We start from the raw sequence: 16,660 nt of genomic DNA on the forward strand, positions 1-16,660 counted from the left end.
CGAATTTCTCTAAAACAGGCAGAATTTAGTTTTCTCTTTTCACTCTTATATCACTGATGGCAAGAAAATCTGTTACCTACTTCTGTGAAAACATACATATATCTAACAATCAAGAGAGAAAATTAGTCTCTACTTTCTACTGGCAAAAACAGAAAAAATTACAGTACCAAGGAGTCCTCACATTTTGGTACTCACAAACAGAAAATGCAGCAACAAGATGCTGAAGCTGAGTAGCTCTGCAGCTTCGAGTAAACCACTTTGATATGATTATAGCCTTCTGGTAATGACCATACTGGAGTCTATTTGAAGCAGTTTACACTTTGCACAAATTACTTCTGACTTTGACAAAAGCCCAGTTGTTGATCACATCACCCTTAATCTACTGCTGCACTCAAATAATATCCCCTTGTGGTGGCACGCGAACTTGAACAAAGGGAGCATACAGCAGCTATTCATATTAAGGTCACGGCCACCGTGGAGCTTTTATTGGGGTTAAGTAAATGACAGACAGTCAGATGTGGATTTTCACCCAGTGTTTTGTGGATTTACTCACCAAACAAAATCTCTAAGTAGTGCAGCTCACATTAAAGCCAAGCTTGTGTCAGTGAGTTTATTAGATATTTTCGTTGATAAATATATTTAATACAGCTACCTGTGGAGGCAGGGGAAAGAAACTGTTTTGTTTTTAAATATAGTCACAAGAGCAGTAGCATACTGGATTCACTGCAATTTAATTTGTACAGAAATTCATGGAAAACTTGCAACCATCAGCTAAATCGAGACTGTCTGATGACTTAGCATTTGTGCGTAACAGCCAATGTCTCAATGCTTCAGGCACAGCCAGGGACTGTATAATAGATGAAAAGCCTCTGGGTCTGAAAAGTCTGGAGTCTTTCTAGTGGTCAGCAGGGGGCGACTCCTCTGATTCCAAATAATCAGGTTGAATGGAAATGATGGAACGCCAATATTCCATCCCAGTTAACCATTCCTAAAAAGTTCATGGTCTTCAAGTGTTTCACACATTAAATTGTCCTCCATTTCTCAGTTAGAGAAAACTTGATCAGCTTTTGATTGTACAAAAAAGACACCCAGGAGTTGGCTGTTCAGTTTTTCCAGTTATTATTTTACCATGGTCGCATCAGGTTTCACCAAGCTTGTAACGTTCAAATGCCCAACCCAGGTAACTGCATTCATCTTTTGTATGAATGGGTGAAGCCGGTGGATATCCAAGCCAGTGTGCTGCTCATTGTTTCCAAACAGATACATTTAACAAGCTAACAAAAGCTCAGCCTTTGTCAGATAATAACCAATAACATATTGAGATGGCATTTCACCAAATCTCCCCGGCTTTGCTCTCCACACATGCAGTTTACATGCACGCAACTAAAGATATCACTGCTGTGCCTATGTATATAAAAATAGCAGTATAGCTGTAGTAGCTGCCAGCTGGCTGTAAACTTGCAGTATTCTTGGTAAAATGATGAAAGATTTTGTGACACTAGCTATAAGGTACACACTTTATAAGAGTAGGGAGCAGATGGAAGACTGCCTGGAGAAGTGGAGGCAAGCTCTGGAGAGAAGAGAAATGAAGAGGAATGGAAGTCGGCAGAAGCAAGACAGAATACAGGAGGACGTGTGTCCGAATGGGAGGGAGGCAGGTAGAAATGTGAGGGTGCAAGGAGAAGAGGCAGTGCAGGTGGATGGGTTTAACTACTCGGGAGGAAGGGGTCAACCATCCAGACCAATGAACCGTGCATGAGAGAGGTGAAGAATAGAGTGCAGGCAGGATGGAGCAGGTGGAGACAAGTATCAAGGGTGATTGGTGACGGAAGGACAGCAGCAAGAATGAAAGGTAAGATTTATGAGACAGTTGTGAGACCTAAGATAAGATGTATGGTTTGGAGACAGGGGGCAGAGCTGGATGTGGCAGAGTTGAAAATGTTAAGATTTTGGTTAGGAGTGAGCAGAAGATGTAGGATTAGAAATTAATATATCAGAGGTGTAGCTTGGGTCGAGTGGTTTGGAGACAAAGTAAAGGGAGCCGCTGAAAGAAGAAGAATATACATGGCTAGGGGCAAATTAGCTATGTACCATAGCCACACAGTATATGATTTAGCATCTTTTTGTTTAAATAAATGACATCTCTTTGAACTGTACACTTTACAAACAGTATCTCTTAAAGGAAATGGAAATGTGAATTTTTCAGAAGCTTCAAAGTCAAACCGAAGGCCTGCGCTCACCTGTTGGATGCCATGTTAGTGGGAACTATCCAGTCCACATGTTCCTGCACAGCTAACAGCACTAACACTCAACTCCATGTCCTCATCTTGCTGAGCTCTAACAGACCCCAAAATACCCCCACATTTCATTCAACCGCTCTTTAAACTGATGATTGATGACTGTTGATGAGAGCACTCAGATCTGAAAGGTTCCAATTTGCTTCTTCTATAAATGACCCTGAGATGTGTTGTTTTGACACTTTCGTCATATATCAGAGATAGTGATAATGTGAGGTTTTGTACCCGTAAGCAAGGGGAAAAAGCTGCTTGCTGTCTCCATGTTTTTCTTCCTTTTGGATATTCTTTCTTTCTCACATGAATTAATATTTCTGAGACCAAACGTTTGTTTGTTAGTGATGAGAGACCATTCTCATACCTAAATTTTCCACATGGTATAAGGACCCCAAACCAAAATCACTTGCCATAATCTATATAACAAAAAAAAAGCAAAATAGCTAAAATAAAAATTGTTAGTTTTTGCCAGATTTTTTGTTTTATGGTGACCCACTTTGCAGATAAGAGCATTTAAATAGTATGACTCAGGAGCTTGGCAACTTTGCGCAAGCTAAAGGCTAACACTGGCTTATAAACGTTTTCACGCTGTCAGTGTTAACCTGTTTATAATGTTAGCGATCTTACTTTAGTGTGCGTGTTTGCATGCTATCAGAAAACAGACAGCCTGATGACTAAATGCACATTTAAATACAGCTGGTCTTTAAGAGCGTAGCCACAAGCGGTTTGCTTTGCTTTATGTAGCCTGCCATATTTGTGGTGTTGGTCCCTTTTGCACCCCTCCACAGTCGAACACACGGACGTGTTTATGGTGACAGGAAAGATAATTAAACATGAGATGCAAATCGTGCCATCAGCTATAATTGGCTTGTCCTTTCATTCCATACATGTTCAATTATCTCAGAGTGAGGTATTGGTTCATCCGAATAATTAAAGCTTAGAGATTTACCAGCTTGCTTTGTCACCTTAAGAATGAAGGTCTGAAACAAACAACCTTCATATCAAGGTAAATTTCACAAAATAAAGCCCCCAAATAATGTGAAAATGTAAAGTCAGCAAAGTAAGCAGCCTATCTACGGATTCACGTTATGACATTTCTGCTCCAGAGGTCAGTAAACAACAGAAAAATTATACACAAACACAGAGAAAGCCAAAGAAAGGCAGATGAAAAGAGTGAGGCAAGTGGTAAAGATTTCAAAATGGACTCAAACTCTTGATGCTACGAGCCCATACTGGAGCCAGCTGGACTGTTTGGGTACCTTTTTATTCACTAATGAAATAGAAGCAATATCTGTCTGACAGGTTCAGAAGCAGGAATGACATGAGGTGATAATATGAATTCTGTAGGATGTTATGAGATTAATGCTGCCTAATGTGGTTTGTTTTTCCCCTGAGGGCTGGAGGGAAGTGATGTCACTCACGGTCAGCCCAATTTAAATGAACATGGTGGTGTGTGTGTTTGCTCAGTCTTCTTTGTCTGGCTCTTTCTTCGTGATTTTGAAGCTGGTGCCGCAGCAGGAGGGCATAGGTGAAGGTCCTGCACAGCTGCAAAGCGGAAAGGGGGAGGGTGGTGGAAGAAAGCCTCCAGGCAAAGAGAAGGAATGAATAAGTTTTGGATTTTTTAAATGAATTTTCCAGCACAAATAATGATTACAAAAATGAGATTAAGTATGGTATGTCATTAAAGTGCAATACCATTAAAAATTATAAAATAGCTTTTTTTGGGGGGGCAAATTTTTGTGATTCCTCTCTGGAATTAAAGAGCAGAAAATCAAAACTTGGAGCTGCAGTGTTTTCTGTGAAGCTCTGTGGAGGTTTGAGGAATGTGAAGAAAAACAGCTCATTGAAAACAGAATGAAATTTCAGTCAGCTGCTTGGACGGCAAAGATCTAAGCAATCCAGGCAAGTTTTCAGGCTGTTTAGTTTTTAAAAAAGTGAAAATGTTAAACAAGGATCATCCTCTATATTTTGCTTTCATTGCAGCTTTCTGTTCTGTGTTTAGTCTGTGCTGAACCACTGCACAGTGCCAGGTAACATTACGCTTTAGACTATGTCATTTTGCAGACCCACAGTCCCCCTAATTACCAATAGGGTTAGATTACAGACAAGTCTGAAAGTTTGTTTTTAATTTGTTGAAATTCTGTTAGTGAAATCCCGTATGTGTGGCATTTGCTAGACAGTTTAAGTTTGCTTCGATATTACTGTACAGTAAGAAAGTTTCCACTTTAGAATGGAAGAACCAGAGCAGCTGTCATGTTTTTTTTCTCCCTATAACTAGGCCCCGCATCATCACATGTTTTATTCTCAGAAATATTTGTGGTGCCCCTGTTCAGAGCAAATGGAAAAAAGACAATTGAGCACTTTGGAAAAATAAAGAGAAATAAACAGTTTACGTAGAGGCCCGTGTTTAGATTGTGCTGCAGAGGCTAACACAGTCTGCACTACAAATGTAAGAACTATGTGAATCATTTTCTTGCTTTAATTAGAATCCAAATTGGTTATACCGTTGGAAGAGTCAATGAACTATTGACTGAATTGATCTTTTTAATTTGCTAGTTCATCAATACTTTACATTGAGTTAGCATGCCTTCATTTTCGCTCCGGCCTGTTGGTTTGACGTCAGTGAGCCCATTGAGGGCAGATGCAAAATTTACCAGTTGAATCAGGCCAGAAATGTTCTGCAACTTCGACTCCACGTTACAGGAAGTAATGCTCCAAAGGCAGAAGTTGTGCCAAAACATGTTAAACAAGAGAACTCTCGCAATCAGAGAAAGATCTAATAATTTAAGAACTCCTTAGGGAGATAATTAAAATGTAAACTCTCTGCCAAATTGAATAAGTGCAGCATGGCTGCAATCTCAGCTCCTGGTCTTCCTTTTAAAGGCTTTAGGAGACTGGAGAGACACAGCGTCTCTTGCTGTCTGTAATGAGATTCAAACAGTAAGAAATCAATAAACTATCTTAGTATGACCACAAACTAACCTTTCAAGCACCAAAATAGTGCTTCACTGGCCAATAGGAACCAGCTCTGCACACTTTCTTATTGCCTAGTGGTTTATTTGGTTTTTTTTTTTTTTGCTGGACCATCATTTTAATTACTTTTCATTTATGCCTACAGAGGCTATGTCAGAGTTAAACAGCCTCGAGGAGGAGCTTTTTCATGTGCTAATCTTCGATTAAAAAAACCCACCAATATATTTGCACACTGTTCCACGAGGGACTGTGGAGATTCTGATTAAGGTCAGCTGACGTTGGAAATATCTTGGATGAGTTTCTTCTTTTCCATGTGGTCATAACTGCAATCACAATAAATGCAGAGGGAGCTGAAAGGCATAGCAAAGCTAATTTGTTTGTTGGCTAATTGAAGAACGGCATGCAGATTATTGAGCTTAGAAAATATATTGTTTGGTTTACAGCTAGTGAGCTGGTGGCATTTGATGGATAACACTTCCCTCCAGATTTTCTAGATATTTGTTTTGAAATATGGATCCCATCATTGTACTACCAACTAAAAAGAATGAAGACAGTCAAAAAGGAACCATCATTTATAGTGAAATGGAACAAAAATGAATCATGTCTGGCTTTTTTAGCCCACTACGTGTAACGCTGAAATGGAAACACATCTGGATGAATTAGTTATGAGAGTGCCCACATGTGAACTCGCCCAGCCCTATAAAATATTAACATTTCAACACACTAGATTTATAAGGTAAGGTTGCAGTGCAATACAACACAGAATAGGAACTAGTCAAACTTGACTAAAGAAGAAAAATGCACCAGTGATTTTCATTTCACTCAGTTCCATTATCATCAGTGTGTCATTTAGCAGTCAAAAGCCTTGGCAATAATAGAATTACTATTCCTATTAGACTCAGTGTCATTGAGCTTCACAGTGAAAGAGTCTAGTGCACATAATAGGAAAGGATAAGACAGTGAGAGCATTGCAAGTCTCTAAATGTCAGAGGTGCTCAAGTTCACACCACATGAACACACCCAGTTTTGTCAGCAACACAAGCAAAACAGTCTATGTAAATAATAACACTTTACTTTTATTGTAGCCAGTGTAGCTAGCACTAATAAGAACAAAATAAACCTAACCCAGTACCAGATTTGCATTTACATTCAAACCGCTTTTTTCCTCTCCTTTGTTATCTCAAACCAGGTGACTGACAATTCTCACAGAGGAAATCACATCACACACACAAGCATATTTAGGTTTCCTAATCCAGGCTGCACATACACACATATGCACACAAATTTCTCACCTCTCTGAGAGCTGACGTCCACATGCACCTCACTACGGCTTCAAGCACCTTACTAGGATACACACGCAACATGCTGAGACCCTGACCAAATACAATCTATTGCCATGACACCCGGTGAGAGGTGACCGGTATCTGTAGTAGCTGAGCAGCCTCACAGCACTTCATTACTCCAAGCACAAACTCAGCTGCGAGCGTCTCCTCCAGGTTGCAGTGGCAGCAAAGCCTCCCGGTGTTTGTCCGTCACTCTCTGCAGAACAAAACACCGTCCCTCCATCCTTTTGTCTTATTGTCAACCACAATCGCCGGCTGTCATGCGAGAAAGGGACTCACCGTGCTTGCCCCCCACTGTGGAAGAACAGGAGCCAGGTGGAGCAGCAGAGGCTGCAGCGACGGAGGAATCCCCCTGGTACTGTATGTGTAAGAGTGTGTGTGAGAGGGAGCATGGAAGTGTGTGTGTGTGTGTGTATGTGTGCATGTGTGTGAGTGTGTGTATGTGTGTGTGCGCGTATGCAGGGAGTCAGAGCTGATCCAGCAGATGCAGGCGGGAGCCACCAATAGAATAAGGAAGAGGGAGAGGAGTGTGTGAGAGGAGAGAGAGGGAAAGACAGCAGAGGAGGGGTCTGGTAGCATTACATCATAGACTAGGGAATGGTAGGTTTGCAGGGGGTGGACTACGGGTGGGGGAAGGTGTGTGTGTGTGTCCTTGTGTTTGCGTTCGTGTCTGCATCACCGTATATTCTCCCTCTGCAGCAGACCACACGATGATTAAAGATTGGGTCCATTCTGCATGCAGTGCATTGTCGTCATGGTGCCTGCACCTGTGTGTGTGTGTGTGTGTGTGTGTGTGTGTGTGGTTGTGTACTCATGAGCAGAGCATTAAAAACACCTATAATCAGGAAGGTAGAGTAATCACAAGGACATGAACCACTTTTTGTTTGTAGATTATGGATCCAAACCTCCTGGTGGCTATAAATAAGTGCTCAGCTTACAGCTTTCATGTACAGATGTATCCCAGATGCTCATTTTGCTTTCCTTTTTGTTTCTTACACACTCAAACAGGCACAAAATGACAATCCAGTCTCTTTTCACCATAGGACACACTGTAAGCTAACTAATGGCTGCTATGTCAGTTTGAAAAAGCACTGATGGACACCCTGTTAGGAAGTTACTGACATTTCAGGTGAGTGATTCAAAACACTTTCTGCTTGCTTTGACATAAATGGAAAAGGGAAAAAAAACACACACACAAACTTTTCTTGTTACCCTATAGCAGCAGCAGCAATCACCTGTCTTTGTGCAGCGTGCCATCCCTAAAGAGAGACAGAGAGTGAGAAGAAGAGGAGAGAAAGAGGGAGTGAAAAGGAAAGGCGTTAGTAGAAAAAAAGAAAACAATGACAGCTCAGGGTCATCCTTGCACCTCTGCTCTGTCTCTAGCAATCTGGCACAAGACAGGCAGAAAACGAGATAGGAAAGGTGCAGGTGGCACAAACACAAAGATAAGGAAGTCTCTTCTTCCAGCTCTCTTCATTAATTTTCATAAGTTGTCGGTGTTGAGCCCTCCAGGCTTTCTGTGACTTATAGCACATTTGTATGTTGCATGCAAATTGAAGTCCCTAAATATTTGCTTAACGTCTCCTCTCCAAAGCAGACGCCACAAAATGTCTTTGCTTGTCCACACATAATATTTGAGACCGGAAGTATAGAGTGTTGGTTAAGTTCTCTAACAGTCATTCTCCATTTCCTCTCTACTGCTCTGTTTATTTCATGTTTCAAAAGCTCACAGAGTTTATTTAAAAAACGTATTTGAAACAACATGTTTCTGAATAGTCTTTTTCTTTGACAGAGGAAATTAAATAAAAGTGGCAACATAGATTTTAAACACATTTACCATCCTCTATTTTTGATGCTCTGGTTAACAATAAATGGTAAATGAACTGGATGTTATATAGCGCTTTTCTACTATACCTGAACACTCAAAGCACTTTATAAAACATGCCTCATTGAGTGACTCATTCAAGCACTTTTTTCCATGCTTAAGTGGTTTCTATCTAACCTTCACACTTCAGTGCATGCACTGGAGAGCAACGTGGGGTTAGTATCTTGCCCAAGGATATTTGGCATGCAGACTGGAACAGCCAGGGATCGAACCACGCGAACACTGGTTGCTACACCATTAAAATGTGAATCTGTGAATGAAATGAACCACATGGATTATCTCCTTACAATGCAAGGTTCTGCAAGGAAATTGCATTCATGCGAATGTGACACTCCACCCAGTTAACCAGTGTTGCTGACCAAGCACCCCATCTCTGGCCTGACAGCAGTGCCACCCACTATAGACAATAAATGTTCCAGACCAGTTCAAGGTATTGACCCAGCATCAAAACTCCCCAGATCCCAATCTGATTGAACGTCTGCAGGATGCACATTTCATCATGGCCCCGCCCTGCCTGCAACAGGACCCAAAGGATTAGCTGCCACCAGCTAGACACAGAGGTGGCTATAGCGACATGCACAATATTTGGCAGGTAGTTTTAATGTTCTGGTTGATCTGTATTCATTATGTGTGATACTACAGATCAGGAAACAGGGCTTTGTTTAAAATTTAACAAACGCATTGTGACATGGGTTAATGCAGCACTTGTGCAGTTATCATACCTCAAAGTACAGGGGGAAATCTCTGTGGGGGGAAAAAAACCACCACCACCAACAAAAAAGAGCTGGAATGATTGATGATTGTTCTCCATTTACAGCATTTCTGGCACGATCGCTGTTGTGCTTTCAGAAGTGCTGCCTCGTGCTTCTCCTGCCAATTTTCTTTTATGAGATATTGGATATTTTCACACTTTTCTTCTTCTAATGATTCTTGCTTGTCTTTCAGTTTAGGGTTGATTTTCACTCTGATCAGTAGCTGTCCAAAGGAAAAGGAAAAACGAAATAAAACAATCTTTATCCTCTCACTATATGCAAAATTTTGTGTGAAATTTTGTTCCTCTTCTCTGAGGATAGCAGTCAAAGCTCATAGTTGTACCATATTAGTTGGCCATTTTCTTGTTTGCAACTTATGGCAGGGGTCACTATGAGGTTTATCTTGTGAGGGGTAATGCTGCATACTTTTTCAGTTCAGCTCAATTAGACCTAGCCCCGTTTCAAGGTCAATTAGGTGCAACAAGAACTTTGCAATGTTTTCACGCAGATCACATTGGCATGTTTAAAGAATGAGACATTCTTCATGTATCCCTCACTCTTTTTTTATTCTGTCTCAACCATCTTATTTGTTGCAAGCTGTTAGATGAGTTGTGACAAAGTGTGAGTGGGGGTGAATGATTTAGTCTAAATGTTCTTATAGCATTTGGATGTCCTAATTTGGCGCCAGGTTATTGTAGGAGTGAAAGTGACATTAACATCTAATTTGTTAACACAGCTATTCAATTCAGATGAGATTCTGAGTTAAATGATGCAATCAGAGAGCAAGAATTGTGATGTCAGAACTCTCGATCAAACACGTACAATTTATGACTATTAAACAGTTGACAGGATCAGCAAAAATCACTTCTGCTTTTGACTACTTTGATTTAGGTGTGATGGCACTCCAGAAGGCCTAAATAAAATAAGACAGCATGAAAAAGTCTATCTTAACCAACTATTGACATAAACACACTAAGCGTAGGCAGCCTGATTAAAACACATTCAGTCCCCAGGGCCTTGCCACATTAAAGAAGAGAAATGAGAGGAGCCTTGATGATGCCCAAGTCTAGACAGGCCAGGAAGAAAAAGTGTTTCCATCAGTCTCAAAAAGATTTTCAGTCTCAGCCAGGCAGGAGCTTTCACCTTACAAAGAGTAAATACACCAGACCCCACATTAAGTGATCAGAAGTTCTTGTTGTCTAGATGAACCTGCATGTCAGTGCCCACTTTGAACTGTTTAGATAAGCGCGATCTGCCTGAAAAAGCAAAAGAAAGATATAAGAAAACAGCCTGGATAAAATCCTGGCTAGAGCGTTGTAGTCCCACCTAGTGCTCCAGGTGCAGCTCTGCCTTGTTCTCCCTTTCCCCCCTTATCTGTGTGAATATAGGCATCTTAGGCTCCTATCTTAGAAAACCTGTTGTAAGGCCTGCCTAATACTTACCTGAATACCTGCTTGAGAGCCTTTCACCTGCAACTGGAAACTTGCCTGCAATTAGGCTCTTAGTTACTGGAACTCTAGCCCCGCAGAATGAAAGCGGGTTGTAAATTCTTGTCTTGTTATTTACCCGAGTGTAATCCCAGACTCAGAACACCCATTGTTATTGCTGCTTCCTGAGTTCAGTTCATTAAAGCTGTTAAACTTCTGTGTCCTGAGTTTGAATCCTTCAGGTGAAACCTCGACAGAGACGTGAGTTGGACTGCAAAGTCTCCTCTTATATAGCAATACAATTGTGTTATCAGCTCATGTTCTTTGCAGTCATCGTGTAAACTGAAACCATAACAACAGGCAAATACTGGATCATCACAGACACTACAGTAAAAATCTGCTGACCAGCTCAGATGTGAACAGACCTGGTCCAGCTTGACACCAGCGTATTCGTTCAAGTCCCCTGCTATCTTTACCAAACTCCAGGTGGTGCTATGCTAAAATGATAAGTAGTAAGGCCAGGAGCAAAGTTATAAACATGGAGGAGAACACTGTTCTGGTGGTTAACTTGTTTGGACACCCCCGATGTTTTCAAATTATTTCAGAGCTGCATGGCTGTTGTTGAGGCTCACATAAAACAATACACATGCAGAGCTGTGAATAAGAGAATCAGGACGGCTTTTGCCAAACAGTGGAATGAGAATGCTTTTGCAGTGCGAACGTTAACAGGACAGCTCTAAGAGTTGGGAGATCAGTATTGTACTGCATATACTGTGTTACTGTATTACTTTTTTAGAGTCAGAAGTGACCATATTTGTACAAGAAAGTGGAGGGCTAAATGATCAGTTAGTCTGATACTCCGTCCGAGTTTGAGTCAAGATTTGCACTCTTAGACTGTAAAGATGCAGCAGAGAGAAAAATATATGTGTTATTAGTGCTATGAATGAAAGCCTGTACAAACAGAGCTAGTCGGATTATTTGTCAAACCAAAGTCATTTTTTATTTTCATTTGTTAAGTTTTAACATGCAAATCCATTGGGAGATTGGCTCACCTTTGGAGCCAGCTTCAAGTGGCCACTCAAGGAACTGCAATCTTTGCCACTTCCGTGTTGACTTCATTGTTGCTGCTTGGTTGGAACTGGTGTGTACCCACACGACACTGGCTGAAGTTTGGAGATCATTAAACTGAAAAAGTCACTCACATTTGCAAAAACGTACCTTTGTAACCTCTTTGTTGTCCCCAAGTCCTTCTTACAATTGGTGTTGGTTTGTGCCTCATCCTCAGCATGACTCAGCCACAAGCATCTCTCCACCCTCAACCAAAAACTCAACCATCACAGTAAATTAGTTTATATACACACTATATTGTTTATATCTTGAGGGGTTTTTTTTGCATGTGCTGTCTGTATATATGGTGGTTAAAACTTTTCAATTGCTTACCATGGGTTTGTGCACTTTCATCTTCACAGGAGGGTTGCACTTGTGCAAAGGTTAATGCTTTGAATGAAAGATAAAGTGACACCCTGAAGCTATTTACATTATTTTAAAGAATGGTCATTTCTTGCCCATGCTGGACAGTTTGTTATGGGCAGGTTTCAGTACAGCTCTGTCTTTCTAGTCTTACGAAAACAAAACTATGCCCTGTTGGGAACGGGCCACATCTAAAGTCAACATGGTGGCAGAGTTCCCAGGCTCTGGAAACTAAGCAGTCATTAAGACCACTGACATGAGAATGGCAAGCTAAGCTGCAATGATTAGTTATTCAGTATGGCAGCATGTACAGTACATCTAGAAAAAACGGAATATTGTGAAAAAAATCACTTTTACTCTAATTTATTTCAAAAAGATAAATTTTAAGTTTATTTTAAATTGTCTATATTTACTTCCAAATTATTAAAATAGCAGATTTTGAGTAAATTAAAATTCGAACAATGTAAATACTGTGCATCTCTGTCTGGTTCAGTACACATAACTACAGTCATGGGGAAGACTACTGACTTTAAAGTTGTACAGATGACTAACATGAGCACTGTCCACACAGAATGTAAACTACAGAATGTCATCTTCACTCTGTGAACAGCCAGCCTATTAAAGGGAAGCTCACTGGAAGAGAAAAGTGTTTCAGGAAAAAGGTGAACAAGAAACAAAGGTGACTGCAGCCTTGAGAGGAATGTCAAGCAAACTCAATTCAAGAACTTAGGAGAACTTCACAAGGAGTGAACTGAGGCTGGTGTCAGCGCACCAAGAGCCACCACACGCAGATCTCTACAGAAAAGGAGCTGCAAATGTTGCATTCTTAATGTCAAGCCGCTCCTGCGCCAGAGACAATGTCAGAAATCTGTGGGCTGAGGAGAAAAGGAACTGGACTGTTGCTCAGTGGTGCTGTCATCTTTTTAGACGACAGTAATTTTTTCATTTAATTTGGAAATCAAGGTCCTAGAGTCTGGAGGAAGAGTGGAGAGGCACAGAATCTGTGGCGATTGAAGTTCAGCAGTGATGAACTGTGAGGCCATGTTATTTGCTGGTGTTTGCGGCTGTTGATCCACATTGAGCATCTGCCTGGAGATTTTAGAGAACTTCATGTTCAAGCAGAAATACTTAATGAAGATGCCAATTTGTTTTTTCTAGAATGTAAAATAAATAAGGTTTGTAGATAATGTTTTTAATGTGATTGATTGGCCATCCATCCATCTGAACTGAAGGTATTGTCAAGAAAAAGATTTGAAACCCTTAACCTCATAATGCAGGTGAACTGGCCACTATCAAAGAAATCTGGGCTTTGATAACGCCTCAGCAATGCTGCAAGCTGATCGTCCCCATACTACACCATGTGATGCAGTAATTCGTAGCAAAGCCAAGTGGTGAGTGTACAAATGATATACTTTTCATGGGTTGGACATTTCTGTATTCTAATCCTTCACCTCCATTTTTTGAGTAAACTTATATTTCAATCTGAGAAAAAGGAAGGAAAACATTTGCTTTTGGTTTGTTAAGCTAAAAACTCCTTCTTCTAGTTTTTTCTATTTTTTTTTTAAATGAAAGACAATTTGTTTGTCATGTTGTCCAGCCAGCTATACAATACTACTATCCATTTTTTGTCTTATTTCCCATCTTCATCACCTTCCAACCAGTCCAGATGGCTTCTCCTCCCTGAGCCTGGTTTTGAACGAGCGCTCTTCCTTCCCTCGGTTGCCAAGTGCTGCTTATACGAGATCATCTAATTATTGGGGCTCTTCCTCTGATACTGTCACTCTCTTAAACATCTTGAAATGACTGTTATTGTGAATCGGTGCTTTATAAATGGGACTGCTGTTTCAGTTATACTTGGGATTTTCCCTGTTTTATAGCTCAAAATGTCTGCTGTGAAAAGGGTCTGTAGAACAGAGCCAATCAATAAGGGCTGTTAAAACAGTGTTTTCTTCAAAAACAGCAAGTCAGATTGCTTGACACAGTGAGGATCTCAACAGAAAACTGTGTGAATTGATTTTTCTGATCTATAAACACACAGAAGTGCTACTTATAATGTTGACCTCTGGTATTACAGTAAATTTACTTACGTCCGTTTGGAATGAAACAGTTTTAATTGCTAAATTTAAACTGGGGTTGTTCTGCTTTAATCTGACAGCTTTCACTGAATACAGAGAGGACACATGCAACATGCAACTCACTGAGCCAGAATAATGCTTAATATGCACCACTCTTGAACCAGCCTGCACAGAACCTGCTGTTGGGAAATGCAGAAAATCTTTTAGGAATTTCCAGGAATAGCTGTGTGAAAGTTGGAAAATAAACAGATTTTTTAATCATATAGCAAAGTAATGAATGTATATGTATACATTCTTGTATAGACAGGCAAGAAAGCAAAGGAAAAACAATATAAAACATCTTACTAGTAGTAAAGTCATTTATCAAATATTGTTAGCTATTGGATAGAGAGTGCAGGGGTTAAGCCTGTCACCTCACTGCACGGAAGTCCTGGGTTTGCTCCATATAAACACGTACAGGTTTACATGTTCTCTCTCTGCCTGTGTGAGTTTTCTCCTGGTACCATGGCCTCCTCCCTGCTATCTGTCTGTGTCTGCTGACAAATTGGCCCCTGTGATACACTAAATCCCAGTACTGAGAGGGCCTTATGATAACTTGGATAAGTGCCAGCCTGCCCATGAGTATGGACTAGATAAGTGACAAGTGACTTAAGGTGACGAAAAAAGGTGCAGCAAGCATAGTCTTTAAAAGATGGACGTAGTCACTGTGAAATCGCCCATCGGTTAGTGGGGTCCCACTGTGAAGCACTGAGCTGACAATTTCACTAAAAACTTGATGGTTTGAAACAAGATATGATGAATAATGTTTGAATGTGACACGCCCAATGGCAGTTACTTGAGAATTAAAAGTAGACCTGCTCTGAAGCATATCTGTCATTATCCCCCAGTTTGAGAACAACGGGGATCTCAGTTTACAAAGTGAGAATCATATTGTATTCAAGAAGGCTTGAAACTACAAATTGAGATCATAAGGTTATCAGAAAAGCATTTACCAAGTTCATCAAGCAGTCAGGCTGAGGGCCATTTTATTAAAGATTTCTAAATAACTGGAGATATTTAGGATACCACATTTGAGCTTTACTGGCCATTAGAATGAATCCAGTCAGCCACCAGATCCACTCATTGTATTGGGTGAATGGTTAAAGTTCATCTTTAGTTTCTCTACATAAATCTTACCTGCATTTTATTTTGATGTTAAGAAAAATACTTGTATTTCAAGAGCGTTCCCTTTAAGTGCACTGCAAGCCATACATCTAATAATGGGGACATAAGAAATAGATCAAAGTAGCCTTTTACCCTGGTCCAGATGGTGTGAAATGCTCTGTGTCCACCCGTGAGGTACATTTCATGATGTTGGGTTTTTCAATTCCAGACACTGCCTAACCAGCACTATTTATGGTTTCATTTAGTTTGGTTTTTCCCCATTAGAAAAGGGAGAGTGGAATACCTTAATGCACAAAGGTGTCCCCTGGCGCCTCAGCTCTCCCTATCAGCCCAGACACCCTCTTCTTTCAACATCATGCCTGCAATGTTCCCTGTTGCCTTGGCAACCTTACGGCCAGCCAGGCCTTTTACTCGCTCTGGATACACAGCGACTTCTGTTCTTGCCCCCAAGCAGCTGAAGGAGGATTCACTTAGGTGGTGCAAAGAAAAAAGGTGCATGCATGCCCTTTTCCGTTCTCCCCAATGGACGATTACCATAGCTCCACACAAACCGAAAAAAGCCTTTTCAAATTGATGTGGTGGTGAAATCTGCACTGCATACATAGTCTGAAAACCACTAGTGTGCATATAGGAACAGGGTAGACGCTGTTAAGGCTCAACGATGTAACGTTTTGGGTTAAAAAGACGCATTTCCACTGCAAGGAAATGCCATACAGAACTGTTGAAGAGTTTGCTACAATATACTGTAAAGAAAAACACTGTTTCTCTGTTCCTTTTATCCACAGCTCGAGTTCACTGTACAGGGCAAAGTCATCCCTTTTAAACAATTCAGCATTTTTAGAAATAAGCTTATGGGTTTTATTTCCAATGAGAAGATAACCATCATACATGTGACTTTAAAACAGGCGATGGCGATTTGCCAGGCTTAGGATAAAGATTGGAAGCAAGATGAAAGTGATAGCCCGGCTTTATAGCTAAAGTTAAAAAAAAAACTATGCATCAGCATTTCAGGATGTACGTATAAAAATTTGTAGTGAGTAACATTTGCACCAAATCTCTGATCACTTGTCTTAACTGGGCCATTAAGTATGCTATATTTTTATATTTTTAAGGAATTTTCTTCTTCTCCTCCTATGCACCTGTCATTGACCCAGGTGTGCAGGACTTTCTAATTGGTAGTCAAAAGGTGAAACTAGTCACAAGCAAACAATTGCTTACTAGCAGGCTGCCCACAGTGCGCATGGAAGATGCTGACTTGCAAAAACTTGCCTATATTTGCT

This window comes from Copadichromis virginalis, linkage group LG1, assembly GCF_057382275.1.
Source record: "Copadichromis virginalis isolate Kocher_CV1m ecotype Utaka linkage group LG1, C_Virginalis_male_GT1.1, whole genome shotgun sequence".
Taxonomy (NCBI): domain Eukaryota; kingdom Metazoa; phylum Chordata; class Actinopteri; order Cichliformes; family Cichlidae; genus Copadichromis; species Copadichromis virginalis.